Genomic DNA, 27,381 nt, shown 5'->3' with positions numbered 1-27,381 from the left:
CGATGATCGATTATTCGCCGCGGATTTATTTTTCACCAACTTTCTCGCCCCGGTTGCGCGGTGAACTTCTTCGAAAAAGATTCTTTTGGCTGCCGAAGAACGAGGAACGACAGCGGTTCCGTCCATTCATACACGACGTAAACAAACAGACAAAGTTTATGGTTGTTTTTTTAACACTTTACGACCACATTACGCGCGAAGATACAGTAGCTCGGACTGCACATGTAACACCTCACTTGTTGGTACAATCTCCCACTTTACAACGTTACAGTGTGATCCCGAGTTACACCTTCTCGATTTACGTTGTTTCGCGGTTACATCGTCTTTACGTGACGTGGTAGTCAATTGTTTTTAACCAATATTTGCATTGCACAGAAGCCAATGAAGTTAAGTCCATTTCTTGATATTTTCTGATCTATCTTGATTATCTGATATATCTTTTGAATAAAATATTAAATTACATTCAAGTATTCGGTAATTTTTACGTATTTCGCTATCGTTTCTTTGTTTTCGCTGCTTTGTAACGCACACCGCTATCAGCCTGGGATACTGTCACTTCCCATGCATAATTAACAATGAGAATAATAATTCAAATTCTACACCGAACATAACACCAAACGATGCTGGCCATATTAAATAGAACCTCAGCAAAGAAAAAGTGGACATTTTATAACGAAGAAATTAATAAAAAAATACCAAACCTCAGTGAACTAGATGACGATACCGATATTAACACATATTATGCGGGAGATGTATTAATATCCTTTTCACATACCACAGAGTCACAGTAAATAAATGTAATTTATTTTGTTAACATTTTAAGTTGAAAGTAAGAGTTTGAATCCTTTTAGGTATATTTGAAAATATTTCTATTCGCAATTAAAGACCCCGAGAACATATTGAATAATAAATAAACGAATCGATTGAAATTGGTATCAGTTGAAATGAACAAAATGATCCGCGTGTGGTGTGTTAATACACACCTGAACTTCTTAGACCAAGAAAAACACTTGTCCGCGGTGCGAAGGGTTGCGTTTCCTCAATCGAAACGATCGTCGGGGGTTCGTTGAACGCCGATTAAATCGTACTTGGTTCCCGAAGCGCCGCGTCCGAGCACCGCGAGAGTCCAGTCCGGTCCCGTGCCGTGGTTCGACGTCTGTCTGCGCGCCGACGGTGTTTAATTAGGCCGATGAATAATACATTCACTATACACCGGCGCTAATTAGCGTCATATTCCGCGATACTAAATATTGAACAACGAGGCCGAGCGTGCGCGCGCGCGCGGGCGCACACGCTCGTACACAATTATTTTCGAAGTTAATTAAAGTGGATCCGCGTAACACGCGCGTTTAATTGCATGAAAAGCAGCCGCGGGACAAAGGGCGGCTGCTCCATGCGAGAACGGCCGGCCGTCACGCGAAAAATATCTATTTCTGTGCCCGACCGTCTCGTAAGAGACCGGCTCGAACGCGGGAACAGGTGAGAAATGATTTTCTCGGCGAACGGCGTTTTCGCGACCAGGCCGCTGTAATTGTTAGGCAGACTGGGCTGAATCGGATTGATTTATGTTTGACAGTGATGAGTAGAGTGAAGACAACTATATTCACTGTGTTAACACTTAACTTCTTAACTGTGGAATTTAGTTTGAAAAATCTCTCGTTTGGCGCGCCATGAAATCAAAAGATGAAGTTTGTACTGTGAATGTCGTGGATAAAGAACGAAAAATGGGAATGCCATAGAACAATTATGATTCCGAAATTACACTGTCAGTTCACCGTGAGTCGCTGTTCGCGAAAGAGGTCTCTCTCCTCTCTCGTCTCCTAGACAATCAGTAACATCCTTGTGCATTTGAGGATATTCCTGAGCTTTGAATTTTTTTAACAGTGTTGGACAATGTTGAACAGTGGTAACCAGTGGTCATCAAGGATAAAACATACTTCTCAGTTTCATCGGAGTTATGAGCGGATTATGACAACGATTGGTGCTTCGCGTGTTTTTGTTTCTATTTTTACTTCGGTTACCAATCATGTCATAGGGCAAAATGTATTATTTTGTAGCGGCTAACAATGCGCCGGAAAAAAAACTTTCGACGGACGAGCGTTCAGCGGAATTTATGGTATGCGCAACGCAACGCGCTGTTTTAGAGAAAGTGTCCTCGACGTTTTTAGACATTTGGCGGACGATAGGTCCACGTAGCTTTTCCATGACAGTCTCAATAGCGCAAGCGAACGCCATAAATGAATCATCGAAAGGGCTATAGCTCGAGGTGCTCAAGTGAAGCGTGTGCGTGAGCTTCGCCACCGGCGAAAGTCACAGTCCGGTTACGCGTATCCAAGGCCGTACGCTGCATTTACAATTAGGATGTGCCCGGAAAACACCCTACTGCATTATCCCCTGTAATTTAGATAAAAATGTTTTTAACAGCTACCCCCGCTCCGAAGAAACGCGCTAAGGGCGCAAAGAGTAGGCGGGTAATTGTAAAATTACCTGATTGGTGGAAACCTCATTTCGGGACCACCAGTCGACGAAAAACCAATCGAGCTCCTCCTTAGGAAGGGAGAAGTTTCCATATAAGGTGGAGACCGTGACAGCCGCGGGCAGTTAAATAGCCAAACTCCCAAGAATCTGACAATTCATACAAGAACACGCTGCCCATGCATACAATCCAAACCACACTAACCCACTTATTGCAAACACAGGTAACTACACAAAAGATGAATACTCACTCCGCCCCAAAATGAAGACACTAAAGTTGATAACCTAAAAACCACCTTAAACCCCCTACCCAAATACACCTCCTATACCTCTTAAGACATCAGGTTTTTTGAAAGTTTTACCCTGATACTACACCACATGAAACCACCTAAAATCATATCCCAGCACTCATAACGCAATAACAGCCTAAAACTCCCTAGATAAATCCTGGTAAACGGGACCAAATATCCCTGATACAGGCATCCCCCACACAAGAGAAATCAAATTAAAAAAGAAAAGTCGCGGGCAGTTCAGATAAAGTACTGACAGAGTTCCAATGGAAACTTGCTTCGACTACAGAGTTGTTTCAGGGTTTTCATTTAAATTAAACGACAAGGGGTTAAATTTAAAAGTACAAATGGGTCCCTCGCAACACCTTCCTCGTGGTGAACCTGGAAACTAGTACCATCGCCGATAGAGTAGTTCCTATCGTGTATGATCCTAGGCTAATCGGCTGCGACATTGTATAACATATGTTGAGTAGTTATTCTTTAGTTTAATTCACTAATTTCGTTTGTCTCCCTTTATTCTGGTTCATTTAGCCATGTATGCAAGTGCATCGGGCCGTGTGTCACATTAGTTAGTTCTACCGTGCTCGTACCTCGATGTCACCGATTCGAAAGATCAAGATGGTAGGGAGTCTGTGGCACCTCGGGGGAACCGGTGGATGCTAACGACACAGGCCATCCTCTGATCCGGTAGATGAGGGAGCATCGTAACTCGGCACTGTGGTTCTGGCTAGTGTGATCGCGGTTTGCCTCGCGTCACCCTCATTTTGCTCTTGTTTAATTAGAGACTTCTTCTCTAATTTCTCCAATTGTCGAATCAAGGACTTCTTTCTTGATTCGCTCTCCCTTTGCTTCTTAGCCCGATAATTGCTTGGCATATCTGCGACCAATGCGTAGTTTTATAAGGCGAAACTATGTTAGAATTAAAATAAAATTTAGAATTAGAAAGGGAGATCGATGGAATTTCCACCCACCTCTCTGGGTCTCCACTCGCAGCAACCTCCACGTGGTGGGAACTGGGCTTTGAATATAATTAGTCAAAACAATTTCTTTTATATATTTTATGAATGCACTTTGTATGTTAAATGTATTTATAAAAATATTTACGTTTATGAATTAATAAAAACTGCACTGTTATGAAGTTTTATTGAACAAATAAGTAAGTTTCCTTTCACTCTTTTTGTTCATAACTTGAAGGTTTCCCAATTTCTTAACAATTTTGTTTACTGACGTTGGAGCTGAATAATAATGAAAAATTCATTCTCAGTTTTAACTATTAGCTTTTCGCTGTTAAATCTGAACTGATCCGATTCACCTCGGTCTACCTTTATGTATAACCTAATGTCTTAACACATTCGCGCCGTGAAAGAAGAGTTCTCGTTCTAGTTCTAGCGTCAAATATCGAACTTTATAATGTTGCTGTCTCAAGGTCGACAATTAATCTACTTTTTCCCTTCGCAGGTAATAAAGCCATTTTTCTCATCAAAAGGACTGCAAACATGATAATAAAAATACAACACGAACAGTTTTTCGCTTGCATTTCATCGGTCGCTCGAAGCAGACTTCACGGGCTATTATAAAGACTCATGAATTATAGATTAACATGGCAATGTGAGTTTACACGGATCAAAATCTACGGAAAAATACCAATTTTCTCGAGCAATCGACGTCGACCGAATTTCATTCGCGGAGCGCACCTCGAATTCCGTTGAAAATCAATTCGTTCCAGCGGTAAACCCGCCGATAAACAAGCCAAAAATTGCCTTCCGCGTTTGAATACATTTTATACGCGGAGTAATCGCCTCCATCGCGGAACCGCACACCGTGAATCGATCGAGAATCGCGCGGGCTCGCGTGTTCCAGCGATCGTTTGGCGATGACGGCGCTTCGCGGACGGTAAACACGCCGCTTCCTCTTCCCTTTTTGCTGCGAATGGAAATAAAATAACAAAGGGAAAAAAGTGGAAAAAGAAAAGTTAATTATCCCGAATTCTGACTTCATCATGAAACAAGTTAATAAATAGATAAAGTGAATTCTTTATTAAGCGAATAAACAGAAATTTGATTTTTATCATGATTCAAAGTGTTAGCTAGCAACGTACATAAATAGGGGTGCGAATATGTGGATATTTTAATTTTGAGAATTTAATTAAGACACTGAAAATCACGTGAAGATCTACTGATTACTCGTAAACTCTAAATAACTTGATTTATTCATTAAAATGAAAGTGGACTGCATTATTAACTGGTGCTTAGAGCTAGGTTTATGTGGCGAACTTAGTCGCTAAAACTAATGTACAGAAAAATGTATAAACGTAAATTAGTCCTTTGCACTCGTGGGCTCCGGAGCGGTATCATTATAAACTATAAAGTTTTATCATTGATTATGTTATAACATTTGTATCTGTAACTTATTAGTTAGGTTTACTAACGGTTTTTATTAAAAAGACCTTTGCTTCACAAGAGAGTTCCATAGATAAAATACGTCTGCGACTTATCTTTTTATGCACGTGTCATTTATTTATGCGTGAATATGTTTCTATTGAAAGTGCTTTGAGTTTGAAGGATTAAATAATTTTCTGGAAACTGCCGCTGCCTGTTATGGTTTCGAATCTTTAACACCACTTATCAAAACAGAGAGAAAAAGAGAACAAGAGATAAAAAGAGAAAAAAGGAAAAAGAGAACTTGAGAACAAGAGAATAAGAGAACAAGAGAACAAGAGGAATCCGTTAGGGGTAATTTTCAACCGCTAGCGTGACGGCCTCGGCATGGAAAATTAACAACGAATTATTCCTCTTCTCCGCCTTCTGTCGCGTTTATTAATAGAAGAGAGGAGAGAGAGAGAAAAAGGTCCGCGATGACAAACCGATCGATCGAAGCGAGCGAGCGACGCTTCTTCCCTGCCGCGACCCGACATTATGGAAAAATGATGTCAATGCGACACGATTTTTTACCCTTCTTTAGCCGGCTAATAAAACCCGTTCCCGTTTTACCTAAGTATTGCCCGCCGTGCGACGGAACGAGCGCGCAAATGTGCGATGAGGATTCTAATTAAGTGACTCGCGGTTACGAAACCTGCCAGGGCATGCCGGCGCAATAAATCTCCGCGACTACGTTGGGTGTCGATGCACCACGCGGAAACTGCTCGCCGATGTTTCAACGTTTCGTCGGATCCGATACACCGCCACGCGCCCGCGGAAACAATGATACAGTGAGGAAATTGCGAGGACAATGAGTTCATTGAATAAACGATTATAATCGGTGAATATACAGCATTTGGATATTCATATTCTCGAATGCACGTTAGGAGTACATATAGGTACTGAAGGAGATCAATTAAAGTCTAGCTTAAGGAATTCAGATGATCGATCAGTTTTCATTCTTTCAGTCAATTTTGCGTTGAGTTTATTCCCCAGTTTCTGATATTTTCGATCGTTAATTTGCTGTTCGTCGATATGGTTATATGTAACCAATCGAAACTGTAAAACTTTAAACTGGAGAACCAGATCTTGCTTCTGCACTGCCTCGCTGTACATCAAGTCATTTCCCTGTATATATGTATGTGTATGTAAGTACATAGTTCCGTTTTCCGCATTCGCTGTACAGTGGAATCTCAACTGATCATTCGATTAAACTGAATGTTTAATAGTACAGATAAGTGGAGGCTTGGAAAAGAATTTGTCAAGGTAGGCATATGCAATCTACAAATCTAAATTATTAATCCCCTATAGACTGAATTCTTTTCGTGAGTATAACAGAATGTACGTAGTATAAAATTAACAAATATAAACCTATAAATACAGATTAACGATGTGTTCAATAGTTTTAATAATTGCATTAAAACTATGTAAATATACCTTGTAACTTTGAAATTACAATAACGCTGAACTTTCACGCTTAAGCATATAAAAGTTTAAGTTAATTAATTACTTCGTTTTATTCGTCACTTTACTACGCAAAATGAAATAAGTCAACATGATGCCAATATATTGCCAAGACGAATTACACAGCAGGTGTGTAATGATCGTGATTTTCTATCAGTTCGTAATGAAAACTTACTTTACTGCTTACTAATTAAATGAACTATTACTATAATCACATTTACATTCGTGACCTATTCGAAATTTTCATCACGAGTCCGACATGATATATGAAGTTAACGCGAAACCAATGAGAAATCCTCAATCAAGAAAGAAACATACAAAGGCCTCCTTTGATAAGAAAATCTCCGAAGAACGGGACACAGAAGATTCTGCAGCGTTTCCGGAACCTGTCCGTCTGCAAAATGGAACTCCGCGTAAACAACGGCTCGCGGTCTAATTATAAGTTTCAAATCCGGAAAAGAATACCGGATAGTGTCTGGGACAGGCGCGTCTGCAGGATAAGAAGCTGAATTGCAAGTGGAAAATGGAATAGGAAGGCGGGGACGAAAAGAAAGGGAAGAAGAAGCTATTAACGCTAAAGCTGCCGAGCGTTTGACACTGGAAAATGATTTTGAAAATAAATAGTTTCACTTGAACACTATAATGCATGTTCGAAGAAACTGAAAATAATTATTACAATTATCATAGGGATTATATATCAATTATATTAAACGCTCAGTAGTTCTAGTGTTAATATGATTGATATGTAATCCCTATCAAAATCGTAACAATACGTTTTTCTGCGATTTCTTTATATACTCATTATAGCATTCAGGTGAAACTACCGATTTTTGAGATAGTTTGTGGTACCTGGCACTTTTAAAATAACAATAACTACGAAATAAGGAAACTGAACACGTATTTATTAGCCCTTATACGTAACAATTTCGTGTAAAGTTTATTTTCGAAGCTCAAAAGTTATTTTATCCGAAAGTGTTCAATATTTCTAGTCAAAAACTTCTAGAGCGCAAAGGGTTGACTGTAGAAACGTATTAGTTATTTATGTGTATTATTTATCGTACGAGGAAATCCAGCAGAAGCGAAAGAAGAACGAAGAAGTTGGAGAAAGGGTAAATACTATATCGGATAAGGGAACGAGAAAGAGAAGTGTCGCCGAGGACAAAGGAAGAAATTAGTGCTGGCAGAAAAAGGGGGGGAGGAAAGGAAGGAGACAGGTAAAGTGGAAGGACGAAGGGCGGGGAAGGTAGGAGAGGAGAGGAGAGGATGAACGCTCGTGGCGTTTACGGTTTGCTGCTCCCCGTCTCGTTCCTCTTCGCTGGCTAACCGTTATACAACATCCGCTCCGCCATAATGCCCTCCCGCTAGAGTCCCAAGTCCTATTGTTCATCGTTATACAATCATTCTCCTAGCCGAGCCCGAGCGCGCGGCCGCGCAACGAAATTCAATGCGTTCGGAATACACACGGCGCGATGTTACCGGTGAGAAGCGTGGCATGGCTGACGTACCGCCCGCGTACGACTCAATTCATCGATCGACCGCCGGAGGAGGCTGGTGCACGTATTTTCCACCTGTGCGCGGCGCGGCGCGGCGCGGCGTGGGCAGGTATAGGGCGCCGCTTCGAGACCTTTGCTTCACAAGAGAGTTCCATAGAAAGCAAAATTTCACTTTGAATTCAGTAGGATAATACGAATTTACGTTGAGTAGCCTTTTTGATTGTAGGGTCTAGGGTATAGGCTATAGGAAAATTAGTTGAGGTAGACCGAGGTGAAAACGATAGTTGCTTGTTTGATATCAGAAGAATAGTAGTAGTTGAACGTTATTGATAAACAGAGGGAAAGAATTTTTGAAAATTTGTTATGAGAGTGGAAAATTCATTTGCGATAGGATGAATGGAGACTGGGTGCTTGTTTCAATCCGATTCATCAACGATACCCTACATTTTGGTCTAACCTTTAGACTATCCTTTCTTCGATTCACTTGGGGACAATTAAGTTGAAATGAATAACCAGATGTGAATTGTTATGTACAATTTAAACGACTTTGACCAATTCAAATTTTTCATTACGCTCTGTAATATAAAAATCTCTTTTTAACACATTGCACGCCGGCCCCGCAAATGATACGGGATTTTCAGTCTATCCCATGACCCCCGCGATGTTACGTTGTTTATGTTAACAAAAGTTGTTTACAAAAAATAGAAGGTTTCTTGTAACCGATGTATTTGTTAATAATCCACATTGAACTAACAAATCGCATTTTCTGCTTTATTTGTAAATACAAAATTTTTATTTTAACTGCTCATTCTTCAGAGACAAGCAGGTGAGGCTTGCAGCGGCTGATATTTAACCGGCGTCCAATCTGATAATTTACTTACGAATAAAATTTTTTTCTTTCTCCATTAAATTACTAACGACAAAAGTACTTTTATCGAGCATGATCGACAAGAAATCATATTTCCAGAGGTTAAACGCGTTTATCTTCCGTCCCATGAATATTACACGCATCCTGGACCGAAGGAGCAACGATTCGACAGAATTATTCGATTCCGCAACGCGAGACTGCGCCAACAGCGGTCTCGCTGAAATTTTCAGGCAGTCATTCAAAAATTTAGGGCATCAGACACGCGTCTGTTCGCGTATGCTCTAGTATGTGCATTATTGCTGCAAGGAAACAACTAACCTACCGCAACCGGCTGCGACTGGATTTATCGATCTCTGCCCTGCGACCATGTTATATACGACTATGTACGTAAGTATACTTACGATATACGTACAGGGTGTCCGATTTTAATCTATGAATGCAATTAGCTCTGGAACTATTTGTCGTTCAAAAAATATCTTAGGTTTTCCGGACGTTTATTGTACAGTTTATTCTGTCGCTCATAGAAAAATTCATGTTCGTTCATTTGGATCTTGGAAATTAAAGATTTAAAAATAGACAATTAGAATACATACTCGTGTAATTGCATCAATCAAGATCGACATACATATCTACTAAATAATTTTTACAAAATTTAATATGCATCAAAATGACGCGTTCCGTAAACCTAGTGTTAAAATGCAATTTTTTCTATTTTGAGGGGATAGTAATTTTGTACACTTCTTTGGTCTTTAGGTGAAAATGTGTAGGGGATAAGTAGATTGCTACTATCTTTGCAAGTATAATTATGTAGTTTTCTTTTGTAAGCTCATATCTACAAAACTGTTAATCTATCTACGTTGAAAGACCATCAAAGCAAGAAATATTGTATTTGAGGAATTTTTTAAATAACGAATGATTCTTTAACTATTTTTTTAAATAGTTCTCCTTATTTGGAATAATAACAAAGCTTCTTTAGGGAATTCTTATCATTGAAATTTAAGATATCCTATGTAATGAACATAAAATTCCTTTACTTCTTCAAAAATAATTAGCAATGAATTATATTAATAGACATTATACATTATACGTCATAAACGCTGTTAGCATAAAAATAAATTATAAGATGAAGGATTAAATGCATATAAAATCGTCACCGCGAAACCGATCCGAAAAACAGGGATATTACAACAAACGAAAGTTTACTATATTTTCTGGTTACCTGATCTTTACATAACACAAAAGAAAGTAGCGGTCATATTAGACATTACAACCAGACATGCCTTTCATAATTTCTTTAACGGTGTTTCTTTCATTAGATAACATCTATAGCTTTTTCGAAACTATCGTAACAGTAGTTTTATCTGTGCTTTTAGTGTATTCGCGTAAATTTCAATGAGAGCATTTTATTAAGGAACAATAGGTTATACGTATAGTTTCCGTCGTTCTCCAAATGCTACGTCTCTATCTTCGTATTGGGTTATAATATAAAAAAGCAGGTATAAACGTGTTCCAGTTTCAAGCATTTAGTCACGACTCGTTTGAAAACGAGTCCTTTAAAACGCGAAACTCTCGTAAAATAATTATGAAGGTTATATAACTGATTAGACCTAGTTTTACGCTATATTAATAAATAAAACAAAACACTGAATCTAACCCAACTTATTAACGTTACAACGGAATAACATAAAAACTTTTATTCCATTAAAAATGATCCTTAAGTAAATTTTCAATATATCAATAAACCGTTTAAAAATCATTACATTTCACTTGAGGAATTTTTGCAACTGCAAGTGTATACAAATAATCATTTAATAAATTAATCTATATGAATAATAATTTCAAAATATTAATTATTTAATATAAATACCAAATCCAATAAATAATTTGGTAAGTAATTATTGTTCATAGAACACTACTACCATGAATTCTTTTTAAAACGAAATTCATTTAGAAGAAAATGGATCCAATCATTTTAATCGTAAAAGTGTATTCCCGAATATAGATATAAAATGGCGGTATAATTCATTTGGAATCTCCGTACTTCGCGTCGTACAAATTCTTTTGATCTCCATTCCGCTAGGAGTTAAATCAATTATATAAAATAATTATCGAACGGCTAATGTTTAATGTACGCTAAAACCTTAACGGTAAACCTGTTCCAATTTCATTACGCAACACATCCTGCGCAATGATTTCCGCGAGCAAACACTTTCGGGTATAGGAGCGGCCTGCTGAAAACGGGACAGAAACATTCGATCGCTCTAGCTGCCATTTATAAAATTCATTCGAAACCCCTGAATTTCTTAAAAAGCTTGATTAACACTTTGACCACCACTAGGAGTGTTACAGAACGGTCTCAACTTCCTGATCAGCGGATGCAGCGCTAATTTTACCGAATCGAAAACAGTTTCCAAGGATTCTAATCGCGTGTTTCCGGATTGGAGAGAAAAGCCAGCGAGCTGTTTATTCGCGACCGTGTTTATCGGCAAAGACGAAACGTTACGGTTTAAAGAGTTCGGATCCGGGAGCCCCGCGTCAGGATTTATCCACGGCAATAACGCCGATATCGATAATTGCCGCGTTAAGCGTTTAACCTTCTTTCTTTTATCGGTTAAACGAAGCCTGCAACGCCGGCCTCCCGACGCCGAGCGGCGGATCCTCATTGTTCCGCAACAAATCGTCGTGACCTCTTTGCTCAAACAGGAGAAAATACTTTCTCGGCGGGCGAACTTTTTACGCTTCCCGCAGCAACGGCCGCCGCCGTTGCTGCTGCTGCTCGAGGGAAAATGATACACAACGCAGCCGATAACCGCGAGGGCTAGCGACGGGTTCAACCGTGTCACAAGAATAGGTTTACCGGGCGCGAACTTGCAAGTTCAACGAGAGGGTGCTGAACGGAATTAGGGAGTAGAAACAGTTGTCATATCGATTCGGTTCTTGAAGAAAAATCGAGAAAATAATCTAATATAAAAGAATATTAAAAGGAAATTAGCGGTTGAAGGCAGTTGTGGTATCGTTTCGGTTTTTGAATGAAAAATAAATAAATAGTCTGTTAATATAAAAGAATATTAGGAAGAAAAGCTGGTATAAGTTCTAGAAATACATATTTATCTCACACAGCTTACCAAAAAAATAATGATGATATTTCAGAAAACAGAAGTAAATTTTATTCAGCAATATTTTTCAAAAATATCGTGTATGTGGCGGACCTGTGTAAATTAAGTGCCGTGTAAATGAAGGGACAGATGTATAGAGAACCGAAATAGAGTCTTAACTATTATTAGGTATATCGGTTCTGTAACTGTTATTTTTAAGTTCCGAAAGAAACGTAGAACTGGAATACAGAACCTAAATGAAGAATGATAGAAATGAAATAAAATAAATATGTAAAATATACATAACAGTTTCGGAGTCTGTTCAACCCCTGCACGTAATTGAATGGCTGTCTATGAAAAGGGTATAACTATGTGTTATACTTTGTAAAAGTTGCAGGGCAGGGTACAGTTACAAAAGCAATTCATCACTCATTGCAGCAGTTAAAAAGGTAGCTCATTTTTTAAAATAAATTTTACTTTTCCAGGTAAAAGAAGGATGTTTACTTACTGCATATTGAAAAAGTTACAGGGGAACGTAAGAACGTTCATTGCTAACTATAGCAAAGGTAGCTTATTTTTTATTACTTTTTGAAACAGAAGAATGGTATGCACTGAACTTTGAAAAAGTTACAGGGGAATTCATTTTTGCAAAATTTATTTTACTTGTTGAACCAAAAGAAGAGAGTACGTTAGAGATCATAAAAATTACAGAAAAATGTAAATTCAATTCATTGATCACTGTAGCAGGTAAAGGAGCTGCTGGTGCAACGTCTTTTTCTACGTTTAAAATGAAAATTGAAATTTATTAAAGCTAGAGATAAGCAACGTGTGATCTACACAACATGACAACTAATTACTCATGATATCGAATAAGCAGGAATTCGTTACTCTTTTAATTCAATCAATTAGAAATTTTTATATTCTAAATTTAAAAGTTTTCCCGCCATTTCGAAAATTACCGTTTTTGTATACAAAATGGGAAACGTCAAAAGCAATGGCGAATACTTCAAGGATTGAAACATATATAATTTCTAATCATTTTATGAATGTTTGGTAGATTGATTTACAAATTTCCTCATAAGGCGAAATCTCGTTTCTTTCGTTGTAATTAGGAAACCCTGGCTCGGATTAAAAAAAAAAGTTCTATTAGCAGATGCGTAATCTTGCTAGGAACTCACACATGAAAGTTGTAGTTAATTAAAGGAAAAGTAGTTTCGAGAAAAACGCGTTTAAAGTTTTGCTCGATCCACTAAGCTGCCTGGATGATTCCGTTCGAAATATTATAACTCCGTAAATTCTTCACATCCCTGTATTACACTTCTTTTAGAATATTTCTGAAACGTCAGACTATGTGACCGTGTAAGGGGAAATCGATTTTGTAAAATTGTCACGCGGTTAAGGCCCTTTAATGCCATCAAGACTAGCCCGTTAATTACACTGTCCATCATGAATTTTAAGCTACAACATCCACTACATAGGTGATTCCAGCAGTCTTTCTCACTTCAAACACAAATCTGTAAGTAGAATCGCTCTATTTTATATAATTCTGAATCTTATAAACAAATTTCTGCTTTCCTTCAAGCTGAAATTAAATAGTATCTCTTACTTGCGAATACCTAACCTTTGTAGTAATCATAAACGCATTGATTCAAAATCGGCCAGAAATACCCGAGACCGATTTTCTTCGAGCTTTGCATATTGGTAGTCCTTTGGATCTAATATTGATTTTGTTCAAAAACTTGTACCCCTGGACTTCAAGGTTACAAGGAGCAGGGGTGAAAGTATGTATTTTACGAAATCAATATGTGTTGTAACTTTTAATAAAGACACGATGTCAACCCGAGACTGATGCCAAAAAATCATAAAAAATTCAAGCTTTTCGACGGTGTATAAATTTATGTAATTTATTTATTGCTCACGCAATTTTTTCACGTTTCTCGTGTTTGTTAAGGTGGAAAAAATTCAGAGAAATTGCAAATCCCAAAAAAAGTATCGCTTGATTTTAACCAAAAACGCTGCATAAATAGTACGTTTCATGTCCTTTCGAATGGTGTTTGTTAAACCTTGGGGTAAAATTATTCGTTTATGAGTTATAAAGTAAAATGTGAGTAGAAGTTGAGGAGCGCGATCAACTACTTGACCTAAATATTCGCTTCAAACGTCGGAAAAATGCTTCCTATGATTATATGTGCACTGTATATAACACAGCTATGTTATTTTTATCAATCTTACTGTTTTGAAACAGTGGAATACATCGATTATATTTTACAATAATTATACCAGAATGCAGATATTATTTATTTTATTTTATACCTTTATTTTATACACGTAGCAGGTAACCCATCTCCCTCAATTAATTTTGATTTATATTCACGGCAGTATTTAATGCGTTGAAACGAAACATACAGTATTTTAAGATTTTCCGAGACGTAACTATCAACCCTCCTATTAATACCCAGAATCAAAGAACTAAAAAAAACAAACATTTTCTTGGGTCGAAGCCGTCTAGAACTTCGACGGAGAAATCAAGTATTGACGAGATGTGTAATATTTTTATACTGCACCGCAGATTTTCTTGTCCAAGGTGGAAAATCATCGTGGTGTTTTATTTATTGTAATATTATTTATTTATTTATTGTATGACAGCAGCGATTATAAAATCGTCACAATACAGTATCAATTAACACAACGCAATGAAAAGAAACGTGAAGAAAATTTATCCATCGCGGCAAAATTGATTTGTCCGACCACAGTACCGCGAAGGATCAACTTCGAGGGACGCACGTTTCGCGTATCGATTCCGAATTCTATTTATTAACCCTTTAGCTCCGGCAGATTTTGACACGTACCGCGCGTGGCATACGGCAGAAGGTCAATTGCGACCTACACCGAGAACGGCGAAAAACATCAGCGTTTTACGTATCATTTATTTCTTTATATCAAAGATAAAAAGGAACAATTATTAATTGTTTGCTAGTACAATTCTTACGTTACTCCGTCACTTAGTTCTATACGGTATTGAGCATTTTTATTCGACGTCAACTGTCTTATGAATTATAATTGTTTCCAAGTCATTTCGAAGCTCGGGTTCCATGGGACCACTGTGGCAGCGATAGGGCTAAAGGCTGTTCATAAGTTTCACAAGTTGAAAAAGCTTGTCGTCCGCGAACGGTTAAATTTCCATTTAAGAAACCGCACGGACTTCCTCTGGTACCTAATAGTAGACAACGGCGCGCGATCCAGATTTACAATTGCGCCCTGGCTTACGGGTAGAAGTCGTTGCACGTCAAAGAATAATCCGCTTTTCTTGACCGCTCTTCCTTCCGATAATTGGATTTGCTCGCTCGTACGTTTCAGCGCATAAGGAACCATGTTAAATCGATTTGCCGGAGAAGCTTGAATCAAAGGTATCCTCTCTCTCTCTCTCCCTCTATTTTTCTCTCTTTATCCCTCCCTTCAACCCCCTTTTCCACCATTTCCCTCTCCGAAGCGGACCACGCGCCGTGACCAACAACGCGATCGATTCTCGAAGTCGCCGCACGATCGTCCGGGAAACGACAAAAGCGCAAAAGTCGCTTACCGACAACGACGATTCGCCGCATCCGAGAAAAGCGGATCAATAACGCGCGAATAGAATTTCGTGACGCGCGAAACGCGATCCTGCGCGCGTCCTTTTTCGGCCGATCCGCGCGGCATGAGGAAAATTGAAACGGGTTGCTGCCCGCTAGTGGCCGCCGGGGTAATTGACACTACGATTTACGCTGCCAGTGGCTTTTAGCTTATTTTGCCCGCGATCCAAATAGAGACGAACAATTAGGTTTCGTGACCAATGGAAAATTCCACCCTTTAACCCGTTAAGTGTGGAATTTAGTTAGAAGAATCTGTTATTGGAGGAAGACTGATTGTTATGAGCTGCACATAAATTAATAGTATATTGTATTTGTAGTATTGTTACCACTTAGCAATTATAAAATCAAACACTTAATGTCATGATGTTTCTTAGTTGAAGTCTGATCTTGTTAGTAAACGGTTAACCTTGCGTATTCATACCCAAAATTGCCGGGTGCTTAAGTGTTAACCCATTAAGTGTGGAATTTAGTTTGAAAAATCTCTTATTGTGCGCGCAATATAATCGAATAATGAAGTGTTAATCGTCGGATGCAGGTCAAATGCACTTGTAACATATTCGAATGATAAACTGAAGCGAAAAAATAAATGGTCTATCGTTGAAAACATTAGGATATATGTTTTTCTATCTTTTCAACTTCACGCGTGCCATGGTGACAATTGTAAGTGTATGCTACTTATATACGCGTTTCTTGGCATTATTCAGTTTAATGAAACTGAGGAATTACAGTTACAATTTAATTACAACTTACTTAATCACTTGCGCTGGAGATTAATTGAGAAATTTAGCAGTCTTATTTACTTATGAAATATTTTAAATATATGTGTAGAAAAATATTATTATAACGTTTCATAATACTCGAGGCAATCGTCATTTCGATGACTGTCGTTGAACCGGTCCATCCATGAAAGCTTCAAAAGTAGAACCCGATATTCTGGGCCCCTCAGCCGAGAAACTGGGACACGAAGTGGAGCACCGACAGAAAAACCTACGCTCCATATTGAAATTACCATCGACCGTATCCCGATCGTGGGTCTCGGGTACGGTTTCGGAAGTAAAAGCAGGGACTTGGGTTTCCTGTGGCACGTTGTCCCGTTCTATTCCGTTAGTCAGGTCTCCTCGTACTTTTAAAGAAAGTTTAAAAGTTTTCCCGTACTGAGCCTTTGTCTTACGACCTTCTTTAGAACTACTTTTGTCAAAACTAGACAAGAACAGATGAACAATTAGGTTTTGCAACTCATGGAAAGTTTAATGCTGTAACTACCTGATGAGTCAGAATCACCGATTTCTGATTCCTATTTTCACTTATTGAAAAGGCAAGAACAGCTTCTCTGAGAAGTTACACAAAGAACTTCTGTCACTAACCAATTTTTTGTAAAGTGTGTACAAATTGGTATAAATTATTTGATGGAATAATAAGGTATTTGATATAAATTACAATGTAAACAGTGTGGCACGTTGTCATGTTCTAGTCGTCTAATCAGAAGGTATCCTCGAATCTTTTAAGTTTAAAAGATTCACCATGTTAAGCCTTTGCCTTACGATTTCATTTGCAGCTACTTTTGTCAAAAGTAAACAAGAATAGATAAATTCCTTCGAATTCATCATAAAATTTTCCAAATTTTGAATTTTATTTTACAATTTTGTGGCCACGAAAGAATAATGTAATTTTCGTTTAAACTTTTGTCGCTATCTCTTACCGTTCTCAAGATAATCCACAGGAAAGAAAAATTTACATTTTCTTCAAGAGGTGGTTTCACCCATTCAAAGTGAATTTCTATATGAAAAAGAATTGGAATGTATTAAGCTTGACTTACTCTACCTGCATACAAAGTTTCATAATTTTTTGAATCTCCGGGTTCGATATCTTTCCTTGTTAGTCAAAAACAAGGTGGTCTGATACTAAAGTGCCAAATTTTCAATAGCGGAGTTTCGTTATTCATAAAGTCCCACGTCTTTGTATATCGGTTTTTAGGCTTTATTCTTCCAAACTTGAGCCGGGATCGATGATTATTTCCGATATCGCGTAACGAAACCGCAGACCTATTCGGCTTTTAAATATTGACAATTACCGAAATGGTCCCGACGGTGTGTTTGCGCGCTCGCGGGTCCACGCCAGTCACTTTAATCAATTTGGAGAAGTACAGGCGGACGCGGGCCATCGATACCGGTAACTACCGCGGAATTTCGTTCGTGTCCGCTTCATTATGGCGCGAGTAATTACTGTAGTTGCCAAATGGAATTGTTGCAGTATCGAGTTGCCGGATACGACAAACGGGAGAATTAATTTCAACTGTTATTTGGATTATATATTGGATTGTGAAGCATATCACGGGACGAATGTACCGCATCAATAGTTCTGATAAAATGTTTTTTTTTTTAGGAACAATCCTGGATGTTTTAATATAGTATATTTTCGAGAATACTTCTCGGAGTTTTAATCAAACATCCTTTGAACGTAATTTTTGAGATTTTGGCGAAATGTTTTTTTAAGAATAATCGAAGTTTCGATGAAGTTATCTTATAAATATGGAATAAAGTTATCTTGATAGCATACTGTTGATGGTATTTGAAATTATTTGATTCTATGTTTGGTCACGTTTTAATAGATAACACCTCGCTGATCATATAGTGGCTCACATTATATATAACGTGTAATTAAAAAGTTTTAACGAGGGAAATAGTCTAGATATGTCATGCATATTTTTTGACAAACAAGAATCCACCGAAAATGTAATTTTTTAACTGAAAAAACTGAAGTTTACTAATAAAGTTAAAAGTGATAGACTAAACTATTGACAGTTATGGCTCATACAATCCTTAACTATTAACAGGGTATGACAATATGATTACTTAACCATGTCTGATGCGATAAAGTAGATCATAGGACATCAAACTCACCTGCAACAAAGAAAGAAACAGAATATTAAGATAATTAGACTTTATTAAAATTTAGCTTAATTTATAAAATAAATCATTTTCATTTTTATTCCCTAACTCACGAAAGATCAATTTACAAATAAATACAAACCCCTAATTTCTGATTATTGAAATCTGGATGTCAGATATTCGTATCGCGCAGGAGTGCTTCCGGCACAAGCATCCCGCGGTTCGTGGAAAAATGATCGTGTTACACCGGCAGCGTAATTAAATTAGAAAAAAAATATCCGCGTCATCGGGCCGGCATTAAACCGTCGTTTTCTTATTTCGAAACCGTGCACGCGTGTGAAAACCGCGTTCACGAGCGTAAAACTACAATAAAACTGTCTTACGTAATGACGACGATTACGCGAAAACCACCGCGCGTGCTCCCTGCGCGAACTCGTGTGATCCCCGGACGAGAATCTTCGCTGCTAACCAACCGGTCGTTATCAACGTTTCCCTCCATAAAAATTCTTATATCGACGATGTTTCATTTAAATAAAATTAAAAACTTTTTTCTTTCAATCCTGAAAGAATTGTTTTGCATTGACACAATATTTTATTGTTTTTTGAATTTGAAATATTTAAAGTGACATACGTTTGAATGTAATCATTACAAATCTATATAATTACGAAATCAACAAATTAAAAAAAAAGGTATTACTTCAAATAACGCTATAAAAGTAATAATATTAACTTTTGAGCATGTTTAAGTTGTAGCTTTCACTAAAAATCTATATATTGGCCTTGTTACCAAAAGTACATTTCATTCTACTGCTTCAAGTTAAAATTCAATGTTACTTTGCTGTTATCAATTCTTCAGCTTCGAAATAAATGTATATGTAGGAAAAACTTGGAACTCTCTGTTATTTCTAATGAATTAGGTATTAGTCCCTTACAATATCGTGTCAAACATGTGGCGAAGGTTTCTAACATTGTCTAACAAATGTAATTATTATTCAATTCTTTTGAGTTCAAATGAGACATTATTCTTCTTGCTAGCAATTTGTATGGTCAAGAGTAAATCTAGACATAGAAAGTGCATAACACTCGATTTACGGACACTTACTGTACAATTTGTCCTATCGTTCTTAGATAAATTGATATGCGTTCATTTAAATCTTCGAAATTAAAGGTTTAAAAATAGACAACTAGAATGTATATTTACATAACTGTATCAATCAAAATCGACCCAACCATTTAGCAAATAGTGTTTATAAAATTCAATATAGATCAAATTAACAATTAAATGGTTCCAAACAGCGCAGTTGTGGAAGGAATCATAGGGCAAGGGTTTAATGGGTTTCTCTTCGTATAAAGTACCGTATCTGTGTCAAAAATATGTGATGCTGGTAGTGAAACGTGTTAAGCCAAAACACTCTCGGGCGAATTTTATCGCCGGCACGAAACTTCACCCGCAATCCCGGTTTATCGCCGACGGATCATCGCGCCGAAAAAGAAGCCGAGCAACGAACTCTTCCTGCGAGATATCGAGTTCCGTAGAACAAGCGTCTCCTTGTAGGGGAAGACAGAGCAAAATGGCTACATGGAACAAGAGGGAACTATTGCTTACTTTATGCTTTTATATTTTCATTAAAGAAAAACAGGGACAATAAACGAATGTGCTGCATCTTGTCCCATGCGGAATTAGCAACAAAAGTATTCGAACGTTATGCATGCTTGAACACGATACATGTTCCATAATTTGTTTACATATTGCCGAATATTTTGTCAATTTTATTACTTGTTTCAATAAATAACGATATACGGTGTAGGATTTTTTTAATAATAATTTATTTTTAACTATGGTGTTCGGATACTTTCGTTGCTGACTGTAAGTACGGAGAAAGACTATCATTATTTATAAAATTATTTCTCTGTACTTTTTTTATTAAGTTTCGCACATTTATTGTAATATGTTTCAATAAACATGTTTTGATATTGGATACGACATTAATAAATATAGTATTCTAGAACAACATTTCTATTTTGCCCATCCTCCCTTATATTCGTTTCTCATTTTAATAAAGAAAATTACAGAAAAGTCGAATTATTAATATTAAGTAAATAATATGAGTAAATAATATTTTTTATAGAAATGATGTTAATGAATATAGTAGATAATCCAGAGCAATTTTTTCTTACACGAAAATGCTCACGCTAGGTAAGTACTCTTCCGAGAACGCATTGCGCGCGCGCGGCTACTTTATCACCGGCGTTCGAAGATGCATTCGCGTGCCTTTATAATGCACGCCGGCCTATACTACGCCAGCTTTCCAGCTGGAACAATTTTCCGGCGAAAAGCGTACAGTTGCGACAAGCGTAAAGTTGAACGGACGCACGCGCGGTGTTCCAATTGCAAAAATGTTGCTATTCGCTTGATAGATGTTACGAGGCAGTGTTAACACTAAACCTACCACGACCGATCGAGTTACCTGTTTTAAAATTTGATTTAAAATTCTGCGTTGTTTTTTGTTCATTTAACTTTATATCAATTCCTGTATTGCCTGGTTAATCGATTTTTCAGATTTAAGGATTTTGGTCATCCCTATTAATTAAACAAAATCTTTGACGGAGCAGAACAGAAAAATACCATAACTTTAATGAAACTCTGCACACTTAAATTTAGTATGTAATTTTAAAACCTTTATCAAATTTTTTACAGTTTGGACACAAGTACAATACTGAACGTATACTTCGAGACCCTAGAACGTTTAATTTTCTTCTCTTCAACGAACAAACCTTCAATTTTCAGAAAACCATTCGGTAGTACTGCAAGACAGTAGCATAATCGCTCTGGATGACTCATCGTCGAAATGTTTCGACCATAAAGGATTGAGAAAACACCTGCATAGTTTGCATGGGGGTTCACGATAGTAAAAGGAAGAATTGAAGACTTTGTCTAGAGAACAGTAAGTGGCAAAATTGGAAAATTTTCTCCCAAATCCTACGAAACGTACTCTTTCAGTTTTCAGAAGAAATTCTAAATAAATCACTCTAATTACTCGGTAATTCTAGGATTAAACGTTACATTAAACAATAAATTGAAAAGATCTTTTAGTAAACATTCTAAGTTCTAAAATTGGAAAATTTTATTCTCTTATTACTGCAATTTTCCTCTTTTGCAAGTAGTCATCCAATAACATCGTAGACAATGAAAAATAACAGGTCAGTGTGACATAACGATACAATACATTCAACGTAACCTTACGTAACTTTCCTTTTCCTTCTGAAAACTTTGAAGTTTAGTACTCGCTAACTTTTCTATGAATACTCTTGTCCTTCTAAAAAACTTGAAATTTAACATGCACTATCTTTTCTATAAATAGTTTTCTTTTCTAGAAAATTTGAAGCTTGGCGTTCACCATCTTTTCTATGAATACTCTTCAATCGAAGATTGCGACTCGCACCGTCGTCGGTCGTCGGGCGACGAAGTAGACCGCCACATTCGAGCGGCAACGATAATCATCGGGATTTATGCGCAAGTGCGCATGTTTCTGCGGCGGGTGCGGAACCCTGTGAAAATTTCACCGGCCCGTGAAAAAATCGACAAAGATATTTCGAATTCACTGGGCAAATAGCTATCGGACACGTGTGTGTATAACGGCATTATCCTTTTAGCAGGCAGGTTCATCGTGGTATCGCGTAATGCGTTAACTTTCATTGATGTGTGCGGGTGCGTGCATAAAGAAAACCCGCTCATTAATTCCACGGACCCTTTCTCTTTCTCGCTTGTACTTACAAGGCCCACGGTTACGTTGGACGCGTACGCCGCACAGTGTGTCGAAATCGTCAAACACTAGGCATTTGATAGAAAAATAATTTTTTGTTTCTGTATCATTACATTATTTATCTATGTATACTATTATTGTAGAATAAATATGTATTTGAAAAGTAAAACCATATATCTGTAATCTACCTGTAATCCAGTAAATTTTGTTTGAAAATTTTGACATTCACCTACAATCATTTTTAGATTTTTCTTTGAAGAAATCAGAACACTTTACTTAATAGTCATTAATAAAGAAAATTCTGAAGTTCACATGTGTTTAGAACACCTCTAGGTGGGATCCCCCAATGCAAAAACGCTTCAGAATGTCTTAAATTTTCGAATTTCGTAATCTTGAATCTATCCAAAATCACGAGGTACGTCCGAATTTTCGGATAAATATGAAAAATTTTTTTTATTTAAATTTGGAAATGGTGAAAAAAGTGGTAATTTGAGACAAAAAAATAATAAAAATGTTAGTATTTGTACATTGCATCAAAGAAAGACACCATTTAAAACTATTTCAACTTAAATTAAAAGGATAACACTTTTCCATGAACAAAAATCTTCAGAATATTTTGAATAAGTTTCAAGACTTTCAAATGAAGTTTCCCGAATTATAAGCAAAATATGATTGTCGATTAGAGTTTGAATTGATTCTTAATTTAATTTAATTAATTTTCAAACTCCTTTTAACGGAGAATATAATTGGGAACAAAAATTTTCTTTTTCGATGAAATCAATCGAAGCAGTGGGTAGTAGGGTTAACGCGTTTCATTGTAGATAACGGAACTGATTAGAAAAGGTAGCCCACATTTCCACCATTCTCTTGTAGCTGAATTCGGACTTTGTCTAATAACAGTAGAAAGTAAGAATTTTCATCATAGTTCACACGTTTTATCTTCGTGTTCCATCTACGAAGGAAAATCAACGGTGCGCATTGCGTATGAATGAAGTAAAACAACGATGAACTCTCGCACGAGCTAAATACAACTCGGAGCATTCATTAATGTACGATTTCAAATCGTTTCGTTTCTCACAATGCATTCATGAGAATATCGATAAAACATATACAGCATTTTTTCTGATCAAAGCAAATACAAAACGCGATCTGATACGGACGCATCCGTTGGCAAATAATTCGAATAATTTCTGTATTATATAAACCAAACGGAATTCTAACAGAATTGAAAGCGATATAAACAGAGTCAGCTTTTTAATTCAGTTCAATCTGAAGATTTCATCGATTCGTTAGTGGTTATTTCATCGAACGATGCACAAATTTTAATTGATTCGATCCACTTATTCGAGTCACACATTTTGTACAAATGCTCGATTACCAAAACTTACTGGGGAAATAAAAATTCATTCGTTAAAGCGTCGTTTTCGAAATATTTTAACGTGGACAAATATTTTAAATATTAAATATCTATACAAAATATTTCAATAAGATATTTTCATTCGAAGATAGGAGAAGGATCTTCAAAATTCCTCAAATACGCTTAACAAATAAAAAATAGTTATAGGAGTTATAATTCTGCATTTGAATGGTCACTCGATTCAACACATACAAAATTATAAAATTCAATATTTCATATATTAATCTTTGTATAATACATCAACGTGTGAAATACTGAAATGAAATAACTTTGTTTCATAATTTATGTTTGACTTCTCGTTAAGACAGTTTTAATAGGTGTCATTTATATCTTGTCAGAAAATGCTCAGCATTTCTAGTGAAACACTTCTAGACCACTAAAAATTAACAGTCTTCTCAAAAATACTTCGCTGCCGATATGTCCGTACATCAAAAATACATTTGCATTTCAAAAAAGGAAATTGACATCCAAAGAATCTTAAAAATTTCACAGTACAACAACTGCAACCGACGAAATGATAGGTTTCAATCCACTCATTTCGCAATTATTGATATATTAAAATCGTTAAATATCCGAAATGATTTGAAGAATAAATAGTTTCAGCACCTTTTAAAATTTTAATTTAACATTATTTCCTGAATTCTAAACTCTATCCTTTGATCATTTTTCCTTCACTGACTTCTCGATTTTTCCCATGACGATTATAAAGTTAATTTAGTAGTATAGGTGTTTATTACAGTGAAATAAATTAGAGGTAAATAATTTATCAGAGTATGTTAAGTAATTTCATGGATTTCACTAAATCATCTCTTGGTAAAAATATGTATATAACAAATAATAAATAATATATGATATATAACATGTAACATGACACACAAAATAAGTAATAACGGATTACGCATTAATCATGTTAAATAATCAATTGTTCCAGTGTTAATTTCCAAACGTACGCGTATGTTTATGCGACGCGCATAATAATACGTGACACGATTATAACATAGGTCAAAGTTGAGCCGCGCTCGCCTGCGGAAGGTTAATCAGCGTGAAATCATGGGGTGGTTTTCTCCGATTCCCACGAAGCGTAGAGAATTCACAAGCCTGCGAAGAATCCTGGCAATGCGAAACCGTCGGCGGAAACTTACACGTGTGCGTGTATTTAAACGTGTATCGCTTCGTCGATAACCGACCCGTTCCCTTTGTACCATGAAAACGCGGCGTAATCAGCGCCGCATCGAGAGCGCGATTGGATCTTGATTAATTCAAACGCATTAACGCCGACTGATCCGAATTTCGGCGGCTGATCGTTGTTTGCGAGCGAAGACGGGGCAAAAAGCGATTACCGTTTATGTACTACATATTCCATGGTTTTGTTTGCAATGTTACTGAAGTATATGTAGTATCTACAATTTTTAGCTTGGACTACTTTTAACACTAAAACTAGCAGACGGGTCAAAATGATCCATTCCTAATGTCTTCTTTTTACAATTATTAAAAAGGTAACAAACGTTTCTCTGAGGAATTATTGAAGAAATTGATTCAGCGCTCGAAAACTGAATTGTAAATCAATTAAAGTCTCAGCAGAAATCTCATTCTTTGAGTTTCTATAGAGAAATTTCAAAGACTCAATTTAACTGCTCAGTAGTTTTAGTTTAAGAAGCATGAATGGGAGAATGAGTGTGAGCAAAGGGCAATAAAAGAGGAAAGCTTAAAAGAGAGAACGTGGCTCGCACAACGTCGCAGGTCTATATATATACGTATATATATAATATTAATTGGTAAAGTCTACCGGAAAGTTCTGTCCGTTTCTGAATTAAAAGGAAATAATACATTTATTAATATTTATTGAACGATAGGGTAAGTCAAACAGAAATGGCCCACTTTTTTTAAAAAGAACTATTGCGTCATAAATATTATTGATACCTAACAAAAAATAAAATATATTTATGAAAATAAATAGAAATTCAGTATACCGTTGAAAGAAATTGAAAATATTTGAATTAACTTACATTGGTTCGATGCAAAAGTTTTGACGTTTCTTTATAAGAGATAAAAAGAAGGGTTTCTTATCATATAATTTCCATTGGTTGCTACTACGCTCTTCCATCCTTCTAGAAGCTTATTTATTCCATCAAAATATGATTTTGAAGAGAAAAATGAATGCAGTGATATATTTACTTGCTCTAACGTCAAAATTGTTGCGTCAAATCAATAATTTTCATCGTTGTTAATGACCTCTTCCCAGCGTGATGGTAATTTGTGGATTCCATTTCTATAGAATCACTCATCTTTGGACACTTGGGATTGCACTATCGGGCACAACTTCCCGGTATACCTAATAATTCAGACAATCAACACTTTTTCTATCCAGTCGTAGTGTATAGGTTAATCTATGGACAATGAAGAAGAGTATATTTTAGATAAAAAAAAGGTTATCTCAATTTTTAAAAATAAAAGAAGCATAAAAGACCACGTTATTTATAGGAAGAATAGATACAATATTTTTAAATTAATATATGGAATGTTTCTTAATCAATACACACAACATTTTTAGATACAGCAACTTCTACTATATATGTAAAATGTTATTCGCGGAAAGACAAAGAAACTTGTGGACTTTTTCTTCGACGCGTGATTCGAATCGATTCTTTCAATTGCGTGAAGTGTAATATTATTCTGTTACCACGAAAACAATAAATATTCGTTACTTCTTCGAGGATTATTCTCAAGCAATAAAATAAAAGTAACGCGAAGAAAAATCGAAGAAGAAAAACGACATTGAAAGAAAAATAGATTAAATTCGAATTTCATGGTTAAACATCTGTTTGTATTTCTATTTGGAATGTTTATTCTTCGAAGAAGCGACCGACGTTTTCGAGCAACGGTGTACGTCGTTACGTTGTGCAATCGTAGACATCGAGTCTTTACGGATCGCAAAGAAACGCTGTAATATCTAATTTTCCAGCGCTGAGTCAGCGACTTTCCACGCGCAATAGTAAATCATGATACGCGAACGGTATTCTTGTTTCTTAAAAATACAGTAGACTCGCGGCGTTTACTTCAACATGATTCGCAACTTTTATAACGAATTTTATTATACGAGATGTTGTAGTGTCTAGGATTTTTAGCATAGCTTAGGATATTTTTAAGAACCATGAATGCGAGAATGAGTGTTAGCCAAAGCGAGCATGCGTGAAGTAACGCCAATGTTATTGTTATCTTTTTTTAATTATTGTTTATTATCTATTATCATTCGTATCTTTTTCTTACTGATTCAATTAAATGTACTATTTTGATTTCGTTTAGAAATTTCAAAATATTAAAGTATCATTGACCTATTCGCGTTACTCCTTTAGGGGCTCCTTTTATTTGATATTTCCTTCTTTCCCTTCGGTGTTTAATGATGATGAGTTCTATTGAGTTCACTGTGTTGCATCGGTTACACATTGGTTTGTTTTTGTTTTTAATAAAGTAGGAATGAGAGAGTGTGTTCAATTCTTAGCTCTGTTAGTATTGTTTGAGGTCTTCCGTTTTAGTCGTGTGTGGCTATTATCTGGTTCCTTATATTTAAAGGTTACTTGTTT

At 36.6% G+C, this 27,381-nt stretch overlaps 1 protein-coding gene and 1 long non-coding RNA gene across 5 annotated transcripts in view; one reads left to right on the top strand and one right to left on the bottom strand.

The window, feature by feature from the left end:
* The window catches only part of LOC116424351 (protein couch potato), a 183,094-nt gene that overhangs the window by 138,994 nt on the left and 16,719 nt on the right, over positions 1 to 27,381 (bottom strand). The window lies entirely within an intron of this gene.
* LOC143174731 (uncharacterized) lies at positions 20,945 to 22,317 on the top strand. Its single transcript, XR_012998993.1, has 3 exons — positions 20,945 to 21,280; positions 21,408 to 21,564; positions 21,995 to 22,317. It is a non-coding gene; the product is annotated as an uncharacterized LOC143174731 (long non-coding RNA).

Source organism: Nomia melanderi, chromosome 7 (assembly GCF_051020985.1).
Source record: "Nomia melanderi isolate GNS246 chromosome 7, iyNomMela1, whole genome shotgun sequence".
NCBI lineage: Eukaryota > Metazoa > Arthropoda > Insecta > Hymenoptera > Halictidae > Nomia > Nomia melanderi.
This window is presented reverse-complemented; position numbering and strand designations above follow the sequence as displayed.